Raw genomic sequence first — 16,330 nt, 5'->3', positions numbered from 1 at the left:
TTGTGCTTGAAGAAAACGAGTTTTCTGCATATTATGTCTCTGGCTAGCTTACGTAAAATTTGTCGCTTATCACCAATATTAGCGATGACATCTCGCAACAAATGGAATAAAAATTCACCAAATAGATCTCTATGACCACGTTTAATATTCGGACTATGTACGGCATTCGCAACAGAACGCTCAGATCACTACTGAAAAGCGCACTGGCTGTTGCGAACTGCGTGACGTAGGAGCGCACAACAAGCCGAAGATCGACCGCCATCTTTCGTGACTCCAACTAGAGATTATTTTCATTCCAAGTTACGGAACAAACTATTACCTGCAGCATACCTCTTCATATCACATTTGCTTTTTTATGTTTGTTCAAATTTTAATTTAGAACAGACATTTTTATTCGTTGATTTCATATTATACAGCCCTTTAATAAAGGTCGAATCAATCTTATATATCGACGTTCGTACGATGTATGTGCCGTGACAAGAAGCGACGCTGGTACGAGGATGTAGTTTTCATAATCGTCAGTAGATGGCAGAAGCGACTGAGCTTAGATAGTAGCGCACCTGGCGGCGAAGTGACTAGTGAGCTTGAGAACAGCTGCTTGCAGTGTAATGTCGGCGGTTCGGTAACAGCAGTTGTTTCGTACGTGACGGCCGAATGCAAGGTTAGTGTTTGCGCAAGAGAGTGTCTGAGAGAACATTTCGTATTTTTAGGCTGAAGTCGACGTTTGTGCCAAAAAATTCTATTCATTCTATCCGCACAGAATGTAATGTGTTCTTCTGGGAGAAAGCTTCACACATACCTGTTGTTTTGGAGACGAAAATTGTAAAGGTCTTGGTTTTACTTCAAATATGCTTTATCGCTTGTCCTGTACAGCACGCGAATGTGATAAAATGTACTTTTTGAAATAGCAAGCACTGATACAAAGCATGCTTTTTTTCACGAGCCCCCGAAATGAAAATCATCTTGTACTTTGCTCATTGTACTTTCTACTTATAAAGTGTATATCACAAATAATTCATCAGTGCCCCAAAACAAATGCAGAGAACAAAACAGTATTCTACAAAAGTATACAGTATAAAATATATGTGCAAGATTACACCCTTATCAAATAATATCTGATAAGTACCGGTACGAAATTTTAATGGGAGATTATTTAGATGAAAAATGATTTCATATAGGACGATTTGTAAAATGTGGTTTTATAGTTCAACAAACAGAAACGGTGTGGACATAAAGCTACTTTTCAATACTTTGTACTGATTGACGTGGTGTCTGAGGGAATTATTGGGGTTGTCTGTTACTTCAGCAGTTTAGGCTGCTTACTCCCATTTGTAGAAAAACAAAGATGTTAATTTTACCCTTAAAGCGCCTGTCTACAAATAGTTATATATATATATATTGACTCTAAGCAAGCTTAATATCTAGTTGGAAAAGATTTATGAATCCATGTAGGTCTTTTTAAAGACCATAGGGTCATTCTATGTCAATTGAACCAATTTGAGAAAATGTCCCATCTGATAGTCTCAGATTTGGCTGAAATTTAGCACACCAATGCTACCAAGTGTAGAACACTCATGTACAAAATTTGAAGTTCCCGTGCCAATTAGTTCCAGAATAATGGCTTGTGAAAGAAGGTGGCGTGACCCGGAAATTGCTAACCGCATCTGGCAATCTATCTTCAGACCAAACTTCAGATCTTAATAACTTTGGAACTATACCGCACAGTCCAGTGAAATTTTTACAACCCAGTAACATCCACTTAGAAAACACACTCTATGAATCAAAACAGCAACAACATATTTCTGAGGGAAAATAAAGAATCCCAAAATGTGATTAAAAAAATGTAATACGTTAAAAGGTACATATTGTAGGTGACCTCTATGCCAAATATAATTCACTCAAGAAGGGTATAAATCTTTTTGTGATGTCAAGGAAACTGACATGGAATGACCCCATAAGAATTTATTTTGTAAGTGGAGTCAAACATGTGGTACTGCTAAAACAAAACAAATCAAACATACAAAATATTTAGGGCATTAGAATGACACCATATGGTCTTTCTAAGTCTCCATGAGCCAGTGTAGCAGTCGAAACAGGAAATCAAAACCCGCTACACTGACGTGATAGATACGGAAGGAAGCTCAGAAAATTATACCAGGAGTCATTGATGAAACAGGCGATACAAAGATTAGAACCAAGATGAATAACGATTGAATAGCGAACAGGGGAACTCTTACTTCTTCGCCAAAGGACTTCAAGTCATACACTTGCAATAGTTTTCCTTGACTGCCATAAGGACCGTAAAAACTAACCTTAGTCAGCACCGACAACAATAATTAATACGTCCACACTAAGTGGCCTAGAGACATTTCTTAAAAATCATCTGAAACGGAAAACTGTGAAATTACGAGCTGTTTATCCGAAAGACTAAGGCATCGCTACCAAGATATCTGTATACTTCCAGTTTGCCAATGATATTATATTCTGTCATTTATAAGGCGTTACATTTCGGCGACTTTCTTACTTGTGTGACTTATATTTTCTAATCGATGCAGGCAGATTTATAAGATCTTCGGCAAATAACTGACCACGGATGGGAGAGCAAGGTGTTGGAGGGTGGCCAGGTACCGTGGCCACTGGCTCAGCTGGGCCACTATTCAGCGGTTGCCAGCGGGCACGTGTGCGGCACTGCAATCGACCAGGGCTCGCTCGTAAGCGTTTCCTGTCCCGCCAGCTTTTGTCGTGTGGCGCCGTGACTGGACTCCACGACTGACCCGAGTACCCCCGTTCGTTCGCACAGCGCCCGATCTATTCACTTCTATGGGCGTCCACAAAATTTTATGCAGGAGGGGACAAGATTCCAGACTTGCCATTTGTTATAGGCCCTACCGGTATCAGAAAACTTGTGGAATTCTTGTTGATTATTACAAAAACAGCCAGTAACACTCCCCCCGATTAACACGTCCGAATGTGAAGAAAGAGGAAACAAACATTAAACACACTTTTTCAATTAAGGAACTTTAGTTTGCTTAAAAATCTTTGTACCTGATCACGGTAATAAATTGATTGTATTATTTTCATGCCTTCCCATTTTTGAAGTTGACTCGCATAATTAATGATAAAACGTGTTTTGGAAGCTACGTTTTTTAGTTGTTTGCGTAAAACGTAATCTGTGCCAGCACTCGACGAGGTGAATATTGGAAACCATCCAACGCAGCCACAAATTCCCCAGTACAATCTACTCTTAACACCCTAGGACTGAACCACGACGACTTTCGTCGCACAACTTGATACAGTATTGTGCTATTAACAACTGGACTACTGATTTCATAGCTTTATGTCTACTTGTTATGTTGTGTTGTATTCCTATGGAAGTTGAGAAGGTTCAATTTTTTGAAGTGAAGATCTTTTCGGCCTTGACTTTTCTCAGTTTTTCCCCCTCTCTTCTAGCACAAAAAATGATATTTTCTCTTTCCACTTGTTGCAAAAAAATCGTTCAAATGGCTCTGAGCACTTCGGGACTTAACATCTGAGGTCATCAGCCCCCTAAAACTTAGAACTACTTAAACCTAACTAACCTAAGGACATCACACACATACATGCCGGAGACAGGACTCGAACCTGCGACCGTAGACTGTAGCGCCTAGAACCGTTCGGCCACCCCGGCTGGCAGTTGTTGCATTTCGGTCCATAAATGAGTTACAGATGAACTCACCAACAAATGGCAATACTGTGATGTTCAGAGACTGCTACAAGCGCTCTGTGATTGTACAACTGAATGTGGTATCGGCAAGTCGTGAGGGGTCTTCCTCGACCACAGACAAATGGTAAACTACTGTTGTGATTGAGTTGTGCGGTGGGAGAAGTCGTCATCTTTGTGGGAATTGAAGACAATTTGGGCCTGTATACTGCAGGCATGTTAATTTTATGCTGGGAATAGTCGCCGGAATTTGCGCACCAGCATGTTGGAATGGCGTCTTTCTGGAACCCAACGAAAACAATGTGAGGAAGGAACTGATCAGTTTGGGGACCATTTTGGAAATGCTCTGTACACCTTGACAGTCACCTGGAGTGCAGGACAACGCTGAAATCACCCCCGCGCCAACGAATGGACATACGTTCCCATGAACTGCATGTGTAAGAATTGGGTACACGGGAGTCCAAGAGGGGCAACCGTTCCTTCTTGCCTCCCCTTTGAGGACGCCTGTGTTCACTTCATTAATATCGATGATCCCGCATATGTGCCCCTTCGTCATTATTGACGAAGAGCAATCAGACTGAGCTGAAGAGTGGCTTGACTTGCGTGTAACCAAAACAATTTATCTACAGAGTTGTACCGTTCGCATACGTTATTCTCTAACACGCTCTCCTGCCATAGTAAGCGGTAATGTTGTGTCTGATTCGTTTCTCTTGCTGACTCACGTTGTACTGGATGTGCCACAGCTTTGTACACAAAGGTTCCGTATTCCAATCGAGAGCTTGCCGACATGGTGTCTAGTTACGGAAAGGTAAATGGCAGCAGGCAGCAAGATAGTATCAGGAGACCTATACCCGCCGACAACAACCACAGCATTCAGTGTATGCAACAGAGTTTCGCCGTTTGTCTGAGACAGGGTTGTTTCAGGAAGCAGGAAATCATGAATGTCGTACCCAAATGTTCGAACACCAGACTTAGAGGAAAACGTGATTTAACACTGTGGAAGGCGACCGCTGTGTCAGTACCACGCAGTTGGTTCCCCAGTACAAAGTAAGTCGGACGACAGTGTGGAACATTCTCCATGGCGACTGTTACTGCTCTTATCACTTACAGCGTGTGCAGGGCTTACTATCGACAGACTTTCACATCGGGAGCGGTTTTGTCGCTGGTTTCTTCACAACCGCGATTCTAGGATTTGTGTTATCCATCTTACTCACAAACGTGGCCACCTTTACACTGAATTGTATTTTCAGTTTTTATAACAGTCGTCTGTGGAATAGTATGCAGAACCGCCATGGTATGGTGACAGCGAATCATCAGCATCGGTGCAGCGGGAATGTGTGGGCCGGGATAATAGGCTACCATATTTTGGGACCAGGCTTCCTCCCACGTCGCCTAACAGGCCTGAACCTTCGATGTTTCTTGCAGATGACTTTGCCTCCTTTACTGGAAGAAGTGCCACTGATGATTCGAAGCATTATGTGGCTGTTACATGATGGTGCTCCAGCCCACTTCGCCACTTAAGTCCGGACGCATCTAAATCGTGTCTTCTTTCCTGGACGATGCATTGGACGAGAGGATCCAATTGCATGGCCTGCTCATTCACCGAATCTCAACCCATGCGATTCCTGGTTATGGGGCCATCTTGAAAGTATCGCGTATGCAGAGTCTATTCCAGATGTGGAGACACTGGACAGCGAATGCATGCTGCCTTTGACCTGTTCGGATGCAGTCTGACCGATGTGAACGTGTGAGGCAGAACATACTATGACGCGCACACACATGCGTTGAAGCAGGTGGAAACCATTTTGAAGACGTACTGTAACTGTGGCTGCATGGTACAGCGCGCATTAGACCGCAGTCTCTATAACAATGTATGACTGAATAAGTGGTCTCTAGCACGGAAACCAAGCATTTCCGGACAAAGTTCATTTGACGTTTATTGTTCCGTACCCTATCATCCATCAATACCTAGAGTTTGTACACGATGAAAAAAACACCATGTATAAAGATAATTTTGCAATTACTTATAGTTACATTCGTGGTACCTTTCCTCATCTCTATGCTCCTGTGTTGCTAAAATACACGCAGAAAGACGGAACCTGTTTTTGACACTCGCATTTTGCTCATGGAACGAAGGTGACTAAACGTGCTTGCTCATTAAAACGAACAGTTTTTTTGCATGTGGATCTGAAGCTCTGAAACAAAGACACTGAGGTCTCGCATCTTTTCGTCTCGTGCAAAGCTGTTACCCAGATGACCTCTGTAAAAGGATGAGCCACGAGCTATCCTGAACTGTTCCTTCCGCCGATTAGACAGAAACACGCTCTCTGTGCAACATTCCAGCTGTCACCCATATAATTTGCTTATCACTTAGAGTTATTAGTTAGTAAACAGGGGAAGAGCTTATAAAATATGGTGGTATGTTTCTGAACTGTAGGGTGCTGTATTTCTGTATCATGTGCTGATTATAGAAGTACATCCCAGATGAATGGGGAATGCCATTCTTACATCTCTCTTCAAAATACGAAATAGAAATGAATGTGCAAGTTTAAGAGATACAAGTGAAGCAGATACAGAATACAGATTGATCTGTAAGAGAGTACAAATAATAAAAGGAGCACATTTTTCAAAGAAGCAGAACAGTTTTAGAAAATGTGTTCATTATTAAACACCCGATAATTAAAAGAAGAGAGTATAATAAATCCATATAGCATGCATAGATTATATGAACGCGTTTTATCGAATATATTGAGTCCTCAGAGGCATAATGCAAGTACGATGATACGTCAGGTATATCATTCTCGTACTGAAAGACTCACCTGTACATAAAAATACAACAATAAAGATTAAAACTGGCTCAACAATATCTGATAAAATCCAAGTAAATGAGGAGTTCTCACGAGGGTCACTTCCGCTTTTTAATATACATAAAATGCCGTTTTGAGGAAGTGCAAATTTTTGGTTCGACCTGTTTTAAAAATGTCATACGTTACACGAACAAGCAATTACTAATTCGCTGATGACCAGTTAACTGCATGCGATGGCTAACGTAAACTACAAGCCACTCTCAATAAGCTGAGCTAACTGTGCGAAGAATATACTATGACAATCACTACAAATTAGACAAAAGTGATGTCTTCTAGAGAAACCAATTATATAAGATCGAAAATTGTCATTTATGAGTAGATAATAAAGTAATTAAAACTATCTTGAAAATCAAATAGGTTATCTGTAAGGCCAAAATAATGTAAAAAACAAAAAACCTCGAAAAACTCCAATTTATATATGGCACCGTATACAGAACATAAGATGATGAAAGAAACTAAAATTAATTTTTTATAAAACTGTGGCGGTTACTATAACCCTACACGATCACAATCAAACAACACAGAAATTTATTGAAGCATCTGGAATAAGATGCCTAGGATCACTAGATGTGGCGACAGCGGACCCACCACTATAAAAGGAGGCGTGGAGTATTGTGTTGTCAATAGAGAAACAGGAACAGCAAATGGGGCGGTCGGAGAGTTCATTGCCGGCCGCGGTGGTCTCGCGGTTCTAGGCGCTCAATCCGGAACCGTGCGACTGCTACGGTCGCCGGTTCGAATCCTACCTCGGACATGGATGTGTGTGATGTCCTTAGGTTAGTTAGGTTTAAGCAGTTCTAAGTTCTAGGGGACTAATGACCACAGCAGTTGAGTCCCATAGTGCTCAGAGCCATTTGAATTTTTTTAGGAGATTTCATTGACTTCGGACGTGGACTAGTTACGGAATATCATCTGAGTAACAAATCCATAAGGGACATATCGAACCTTCTAAAGCTGCCAAGTCGACTGTTGGAGGCGTCATTGTGACGTGGAAATGCGAAGGAACGATCACAGGTAAACAAAAACCTTGCAGACCTCATATCCTGCCGACAGGTACCAACGAGCATTGAGGAGGGTTATTGGGTAAAAATCGCATGAAGTCAGGAGAAGCAAATCACCCGTTAGTTGCCAAGTGCCATCAGCAGCCCAACTAATATTATAGCTGTGCACACGCGTTTAAAAAGAATGGGGTACAGTGGTCGAGCGGCCAGGCACTGGATGACTGGAAGCGAGAGATTTTGACTGATGAGTCACACTATATCCTGTGGCAATCCGACTGAATATTTTCGGTTTGGTGAGTGCCTGGAGAACGTTATCTGCCATCTTTTATAATGCCAGCAGTGAAGTACAGGGGAAAGTGTTATTACAGTATAGGGGTGCTTTTGTGGTTAAGGTGCAGTCCCCTTATTGTGCTTAAGGGAACACTAACTGCAGGAAGACGTGGACACATCTTACAGCAATGTATACTGCTTATAGTAGAGGAAGAGTGGTTGTTTGTGTCAGCAAAACAGTCTCGACCTATACCCAAATGGAACATCTTTGGGATGATGTATAGACACGGTAAAATCAACTGCTAAATGACAATTGAAATTCATGGTGAAAACCTTCACCTGCCTTTTATTTTGCATGGTGCTACTAGTTTCGGTCATGGACCATTTTCAAGCTTAGCAGGAATAAACGGCAGGAATGTCACACCATGATGTAAACGATTACAAGTTGCTGTTCCAAATCAACCATAGTCGCTATACTACTGACAATTTTACTGACTGTGGTTGGCCTGCAACAGCAGTTTGTAATCGCTTACATCACGGTATAACAAATGGTTCAAGTGGCTCTGAGCACTATGGGACTTAACATCTGAGGTCATCAGTCCCCTAGAACTTAGAACTACTTAAACCTAACTAAGCGAAGGACATCACACACATCCATGCCCGAGGCAGGAATCGAACATGCGACCGTAGCGGTCGTGCGGTTCCAGACTGAAGCGCCTAGAACCGATCGGCCACACCGGCCGGCACGGTATAACATTCCTTCCATTTATGATACGCTTGAAAACTAGCAGCATTGTACAAAATAAAAGACAGCCGAAGATTTTCATCATGAATTTCAACCTACAGGGTGAGTTACAACGTTGACTTCGCTCCAGACCCCACCATCCAATACCACTACCTTGTATTTCGGCTGCTGAGGAATAATGGTCTGCCATTCTCCACAGGAATTGAGACATCCAATGAAAGTGCCTGCAGCAGAGCTGAAGCAATCATACAGATGAAGGGTGGACAGATTAATGACCACTAAAAGGTGAGCAGATACTTTTGATCAGATAATGTACAGTTAAATGGGATGATAATGTGGAAACGCTGCCAGAGTGGCGGTTAGCACAACAAGTCATGAAACATGTACCACATGGGAAAAGAAACCTCGAGAGACCCAACAAGGGATGTCTTGAGTAAAGCTGAGTCACGAAGCCAGAACAGGCGTCGAGCCAAATCCATGAAGGCGAAGATGATGGAGACATGAGGATAACGGTCATCCGCAAGGGCAAAAATGTCACTGTAACGATAAATTATATCAAGTTCATTCAAGATGAGAGACTAGGGACAGTCACATACACTGAGGTACGAAAGTAATGGTCTCACTTTTAATGTCGTGTCGAACCTGTTTTTGCCCGGCGTAGTGCAGCAACTCGCCGTGGCATGGAATCGATAAGTCGTTGAAAGTCCCCTGGAGAAATATTGAGCCATGCTGCCTCTATAGCTGTCAGTAACTGCAAACTGTTGACGGTGCAGACTATTGTACAGGAACTGATCTCTCGATTACGTATCACAAATGTTCGATATTTTACATGTCGGCCGATCTGGGTGTCCAAGTCATTCGCTCGAATTGTCAAGAATGTTCTTCAGACCAGTCACGAACAACTGTGAACTGGTGACATGGCACGTTGTCATCCATAAAAATGCCATCGTCGTTTAGGAATGCAAACGGTCTACAAGTAGGAGAGCATAACCATATTCAGTCAACGATCCGTGTTAACAAACCCCACACCATTATAGAGCTACCACCGGCTTGCACGGTGCTTCATTGACAACTTGGATCCATGGCTTCGTGGAGTCTGCGCCACACTCGAACCAAAAAATGTTCAAATGTGTGAGAAATCTTATGGGACTTAACTGCTAAGGTCATCAGTCCCTAAGCTGACACACTACTTAACGTAAATTATCCTAAGGACAAACACACACACACACCCATGCCGGAGGGAGGACTCGAACCTCCGCCGGGACCAGCCGACACTCGAACCCCAACATCAGTCCTCACCAACTGCAGCCGGGACTCATCTGACCAGACCACGGTTTTCCAGTCGTCTAGGGTCGAACCGATACGGTCACGAAACCAGGAGAGGGGCTGCAAGCGATTTCGTGGTGATAACAAAGGCATCCGCGACGGTCTACCGCTGGCATATCCCCCATTAACGCCAAATTTTGCCGCACTGTCCTGATGGATGTGTTGGTCTAACGTTCCACTTTGATTTCGAAGATTATTTCAGGCAGTTTTGCTTGTTTGCAAGCACTGACAAAACCGCGCAAACGCCGCTGCAGCCGGTCGTTAAGTGCAGGCCGTCGGCCACTGCGTTCTCCGAGGTGGGAGACAACGCCTGAAATTTGGTATTCTCAGCACACTCTTGACACTGTGAATCTCGGAGTAATGAATTCCCTAACGATTCCCGAAATGGAATGTCCCATGCTCCAACTACCATTCCGCGTTCACAGTCCCCGTCGTGTGGCTACGATCGCGTCGGAAACCTTTTCGTACGGATCATCTGAGTACAAATGACAGCTCCGCCAAAGCAGTGTCCTTTCATGCTTCCATGACCTTTTTCGCCCCAGTATACTCGTATATGTTAATAGTGAAATACACTCCTGGAAATGGAAAAAAGAACACATTGACACCGGTGTGTTAGACCCACCATACTTGCTCCGGACACTGCGAGAGGGCTGTACAAGCAATGATCACACGCACGGCACAGCGGACACACCAGGAACCACGGTGTTGGCCGTCGAATGGCGCTAGCTGCGCAGCATTTGTGCACCGCCGCCGTCAGTGTCAGCCAGTTTGCCGTGGCATACGGAGCTCCATCGCAGTCTTTAACACTGGTAGCATGCCGCGACAGCGTGGACGTGAACCGTATGTGCAGTTGATGGACTTTGAGCGAGGGCGTATAGTGGGCATGCGGGAGGCCGGGTGGACGTACCGCCGAATTGCTCAACACGTGGGGCGTGAGGTCTCCACAGTACATCGATGTTGTCGCCAGTGGTCGGCGGAAGGTGCACGTGCCCGTCGACCTGGGACCGCACCGCAGCGACGCACGGATGCACGCCAAGACCGTAGGATCCTACGCAGTGCCGTAGGGGACCGCACCGCCACTTCCCAGCAAATTAGGGACACTGTTGCTCCTGGGGTATCGGCGAGGACCATTCGCAACCGTCTCCATGAAGCTGGGCTACGGTCCCACACACCGTTAGGCCGTCTTCCGCTCACGCCCCAACATCGTGCAGCCCGCCTCCAGTGGTGTCGCGACAGGCGTGAATGGAGGGACGAATGGAGACGTGTCGTCTTCAGCGATGAGAGTCGCTTCTGCCTTGGTGTCAATGATGGTCGTATGCGTGTTTGGCGCCGTGTTGGTGAGCGCCACAATCAGGACTGCCTACGACCGAGGCACACAGGGCCAACGCCCGGCATCATGGTGTAGGGAGCGATCTCCTACACTGGCCGTACACTTCTGGTGATCGTCGAGGGGACACTGAATAGTGCACGGTGCATCCAAACCGTCATCGAACCCATCGTTCTACCATTCCTAGACCGGCAAGGGAACTTGCTGTTCCAACAGGACAGTGCACGTCCGCATGTATCTCGTGTCACCCAAAGTGCTCTAGAAGGTGTAAGTCAACTACCCTGGCCAGCAAGATCTCCGGATCTGTCTCCCATTGAGCATGTTTGGGACTGGATGAAGCGTCGTCTCACGCGGTCTGCAAGTCCAGCACAAACGCTGGTCCAACTGAGGCGCCAGGTGGAAATGGCATGGCAAGCCGTTCCACAGGACTACATCCAGCATCTCTACGATCGTCTCCATGGGAGAATAGCAGCCTGCATTGCTGCGAAAGGTGGATATACACTGTACTAGTGCCGACATTGTGCATGCTCTGTTGCCTGTGTCTATGTGCCTGTGGTTCTGTCAGTGTGATCATGTGATGTATCTGACCCCAGGAATGTGTCAATAAAGTTTCCCCTTCCTGGGACAATGAATTCACGGTGTTCTTATTTCAATTTCCAGGAGTATAGTAGGGGAGTATTGTGCAGGAAGCTAGTTTTTCTCGGACAATAGCGTACCGCTTGCGTGGAGCCGTTGGCCGCCAAAGGGAGCGTGTTGCACGGGTCTGGGCGCGGTCCGCGAAGGCCAAGCTCGTCGGGCAAGGAGAACCAGTGCCGGTACGCATGCACCGGTTGAGTTACGTCAGCGCGCGCTCCCTGCGGACCGGCTACTATAGCGGTAGCGCCGGGGTTCTCCCTCTCTTTCTCCTGCTAACAGCAGTGAAACAAAAGAGCGAGTGCTCATTAGTAAGCGCAAGGTGGAGAAGAACTGTGTGAGCAACAGTCCTAATGTTCTTAAAGAACACAGCGAAGACCCAAATTACGGAGGCCCGTTTAAAAATCGAAATTCGCCCTATAGTCCAGTGAAACTGTCAGAAAAAAAGCCTGTACCTGGCAAAAGGTGGGGTAGAAGATTTTATTTTTTAACTCGTTCATATTGTTGCAAAGGTTAGAAAACAAAGTTTTGCCAACAAAATTTCTCTTGGGAAAACTTTCTGCAGGCAAAAAACTTCGAAAATTCCGGATTTTTTTCAGTTTCTTCAAAATATCTCAGTTTCATTCGCTCCTATCGCTTTGACGTCTATTTCCTTTTTTTAAAGAGCACACAATTCTCTACAAATTTGAGTTTTACCATTTTCTTCTACTCCCAATATCTAAGGCGCTACAGCGCGTCAAAAAATACCAATTTTTCAAATTTCGAGCAAAGTGGCAAATTACCTAATTTTTGAACACTGTTATTTCAGTTTCTATTTGTGTGGTATGAACATATTACTCATCACGTTATTCATTGGAATTTACCATCTCACTCTGCTGCAGGGCCAGGACAAACAGCATCATATTCAGTAACTACGAACACATTCTCGTCGGATTGCGTGAAGTTTATTTGTGTTACAATATGTAATACGATTGCATGCAGGTACCGTACATTTTCTACCGTTGATTGACGTTAATGATCATTTATAAGAAAAAGTGTTAGGAATTGTTCTTTAGCGGACAACAGCGTATTTATTCTTTTGCGGGCAGAAGGCAATTATCTCTAGTGATTGTTCACAGCGCGCTGACAGCTATTAGCACACAACAATAAGGGTCTTACAGTTTGGAGTCGCTTCCATTCAGTATATGTTGCGGTGCTGAAAATGAGTATGTCTGACATGAATTTGTGTTTCATTTGCGAAAAAACTGTGGTGAGTGGTGGATGCAATGTGAAAAAGAAAGGACTCAACACACTTATCGATTGTAGTGCTAAACGCAGGGAGTCTGCTCACACCCGTTTTTTGAAAACGCTCAGTGAACTGATGGTGCATCAAGCATCCTACAAGAAATACATTAATGAGAGAATGATAGCAGCTAGCATTCGACATCCTCAGGAACCAACAGGCGTGCTACGTCGGTCGCAGGAAAAAGGTCAATTCAAGTTCAAAGAGAAATGCTTCTTATGTGCAGAAGGGAATTCTGATGACTTTTTAACCAAGCAGTTAAGACTGCCATATGCCAAACGAAATTTTGATGGAGGGTACCTTATCCACAAAGTGACTTGGACTCGAAATCTTTGCTTCAAGTCAATAGCCCAAAGCTATGTTTCTTACCTGCAACGTCAATTTGGATCTCAACTTACTATTGTATTTGATGGGTATCCATGTGAAGGAGACAAATGTAGCACAAAGAGTGCTGAGAGGATTCGTAGGTCCAAAAAACATTCTTCGGTTGACGTTGTGGTTGAATCAGATATGGTGAACCAAGTCCCTCAGGACAAGTTCTTGTGCAACGAACGAAACAAGATGCGTTTGATCACACCTCTTAAAAAGGAATTTCTGGAGTGTAGCGTTGAAGTGCACCAGGCACAAGAAGAAGCTGACGTTATGATTGTAACATCTGTCATTTCAAGAACCAAAGATTTTGGAAGTGTTGTCATTGTTGGAGAAGATGTTGACATGCTTATGCTCAAGACCGGTTTGGGGCAAGGCATTGAAAACTTATTTTCCTTAAAGCCAGGAAGAGGAAATGCAGAAGACAAGTGGTTTTCCACTGCATCTTACAAGTTTGACAGTGAATATATTCTGTTCACTCACGCCTTTAGCGGATGTGACACAACATCCGCTTCTTTTGGTCAAGGAAAAATTAGGCGCTGCAATATTGTTGCGAAAAATGATCACCCAACCTCAGCGCTTTGCACGTTCAGTGAACCACATGATACCCATGAAGAAATAATAACAGCAGCAGAACAGGTTACTATTGCATTTTATTGTGGAGGTGTCAGCAGTTCCCACACATTAGAGACTAGACCATTTGCAGTACCAGCTGTTCAAGTCTGCCACAAAAAGCAAACTGAATCTTGCACGGTTGCCACCTACACTAGATGCTTCACAACATCATTCGTTGCAGACTTCACAAGTTGGATGGGAAACTGGAAACCTCCCGAGAAATGGGGCTGGAATCACAGTGACCACGGTCCAATACCCGTTACAATGAACCAAGATCCAGCACCTGAAGCACTTCTTTACATTGTTTCATGCTCATGCAAGCTGAACTGTGGCGGAGCGTGCTCCTGCAGAAAAGCGGGTTTGAAATGTTCTTCAATTTGCATGAAATGTATTGAGTTCAACTGTGAAAACGTGCCAAATTTTTTATATGAAGACAGTGAAGAAGATGTTATGGAGGATGTTGAGGAAACCGCTGACGAAATCAACGAACCTGCTGAGGCTGACTCGCTGTTTAAAGAAGAGGTCAATCTGGGATCAATTCTAGGTACAGACCCTGAATCCCTAACTCAAGGTATTTCTGGTGACACTGAGGAACCTGGCTCATCAAAACGTCGGAAGTGATGCTCATATGTGTCTCAAGTGCGCTAATGTGCGATATTACAAGTATTACACACCCAGAACTGTCAACATTTTTTAGTAACTGACAATGCATTTTAATTGTAATAAAGCTACATATTTTTAATGTCAACTGTGTGGCTTTTATACACAAGAATAATTAAGTACCTAATTAGGTTGCCTATTGCAGCTAATAATAGTTCAGTTTCCTGAGACAATTTATTTTGTGTGCGTGCGTGCGTGTGTGTGTGTGTGTGTGTGTGTGTGTGTGTGTGTGTGTGTGTGTCTACGTCTCTTAATGATGTATTTTTATATTTATAGTTTTACAAATACCAGGGCTGAGGTGACCCATAGTGAACTTCAGGTAGTGACGTAAGAATCACAATAGTTGGGTGCCCAGCAATCCTCATGTTGCATACAGAGAAATTGAATACTTGAAAGTGAGGTGGTAAATTCCAACATACAGGGTGTCACAAAAAGGTACGACCAAACTTTCAGAAAACATTCCTGAAACACAAATAAAGAAAAGATATTATGTGGACATGTGTCTGGAAACGCTTAATTTCCATGTTAAAGCTCATTTTAGTTTCGTCCACCTGCGCTCAATGGAGCATGTTATCATGATTTCATACGGGACACTCTACCTGTGCTGCTAGAACATGTGCCTTTACAAGTACGACATAACATGTGGTCCTTGCACGATGGAGCTCCTGCACATTTAAATAGAAGTGTTCGTACGCTTCTCAACAACAGATTCGAATGGTTCAAATGGCTCTGAGCACTATGGGACTCAACAGCTGTGGTTATAAGTCCTCGATAACTTAGAACTACTTAAACCTAACTAACCTAAGGACATCACACACATCCATGCCCGAGGCAAGATTCGAACCTGCGACCGTAGCAGACACGCGGTTCCGGACTGAGCCTCTTAACCGCGAGACCACCGCGGCCTGCAACAACAAATTCGGTGACCGATGGATTGGTAGAGGCGGACCAAATCCATGGCATCCACGCTCTCCTCACCTTTCATTTACGGGGGCATTTGAAAACTCTTGTCTACGCAACCCTGGTACCAAATGTAGAGATTCTTTGTGCTCGTATTGTGGTCGGCTGTGATACAATACGCCATTCTCCAGGACTGCATCAGCGCATCAGGGATTCCATGTGACGGAGCGTGGATGCATGTATCCTCGCTAACGCAGGAGATTTTGAACATTTCGTGTAACAAAGTGTTTGAAGTCACGCTGGTACGTCCTGTTGCTGTGTGTTTCCATTCGATGATTAATGTGATTTGGAGAAAAGTAATAAAATGAGCTCTAACATGGAAAGTAAGCGTTTTCGGACACACGTCCACATAACATATTTTCTTTCTTTGTGTGTGAGGAATGTTTCCTGAAAGTTTGGTCGTACCTTTTTTATACTACGCCCGCATCTCGTGGTCGTGCGGTAGCGTCCCGCTTCCCACGCCCGGGTTCCCGGGTTCGATTCCCGGCGGGGTCAGGGATTTTCTCTGCCTCGTGATGGCTGGTTGTTGTGTAATGTCCTTAGGTTAGTTAGGTTTAAGTAGTTCTAAGTTCTAG

At 44.2% G+C, this 16,330-nt stretch overlaps 1 protein-coding gene across 5 annotated transcripts in view; it reads left to right on the top strand.

Annotated features, from left to right (window-relative positions):
• The window catches only part of LOC126365928 (nocturnin), a 392,287-nt gene that overhangs the window by 250,825 nt on the left and 125,132 nt on the right, over window positions 1-16,330 (top strand). Inside the window, exon 1 of one of the 5 annotated variants that reach the window (XM_050008691.1) lies at window positions 573-661. The exons of the other annotated variants lie outside the window; for them this stretch is intronic. The gene's annotated coding sequence lies outside the window, so the exon portion shown is untranslated. Of the gene's footprint in view, window positions 1-572; window positions 662-16,330 lie in introns of those variants that run through there. 5 annotated transcript variants of the gene reach the window in all.

This window comes from Schistocerca gregaria, chromosome 4 (genome assembly GCF_023897955.1).
Source record: "Schistocerca gregaria isolate iqSchGreg1 chromosome 4, iqSchGreg1.2, whole genome shotgun sequence".
In the NCBI taxonomy this organism is placed as follows: Eukaryota; Metazoa; Arthropoda; class Insecta; order Orthoptera; family Acrididae; genus Schistocerca; species Schistocerca gregaria.
Note: the sequence above shows the minus strand (reverse complement) of the source record. Positions and strands in the feature narration are given on the sequence as shown.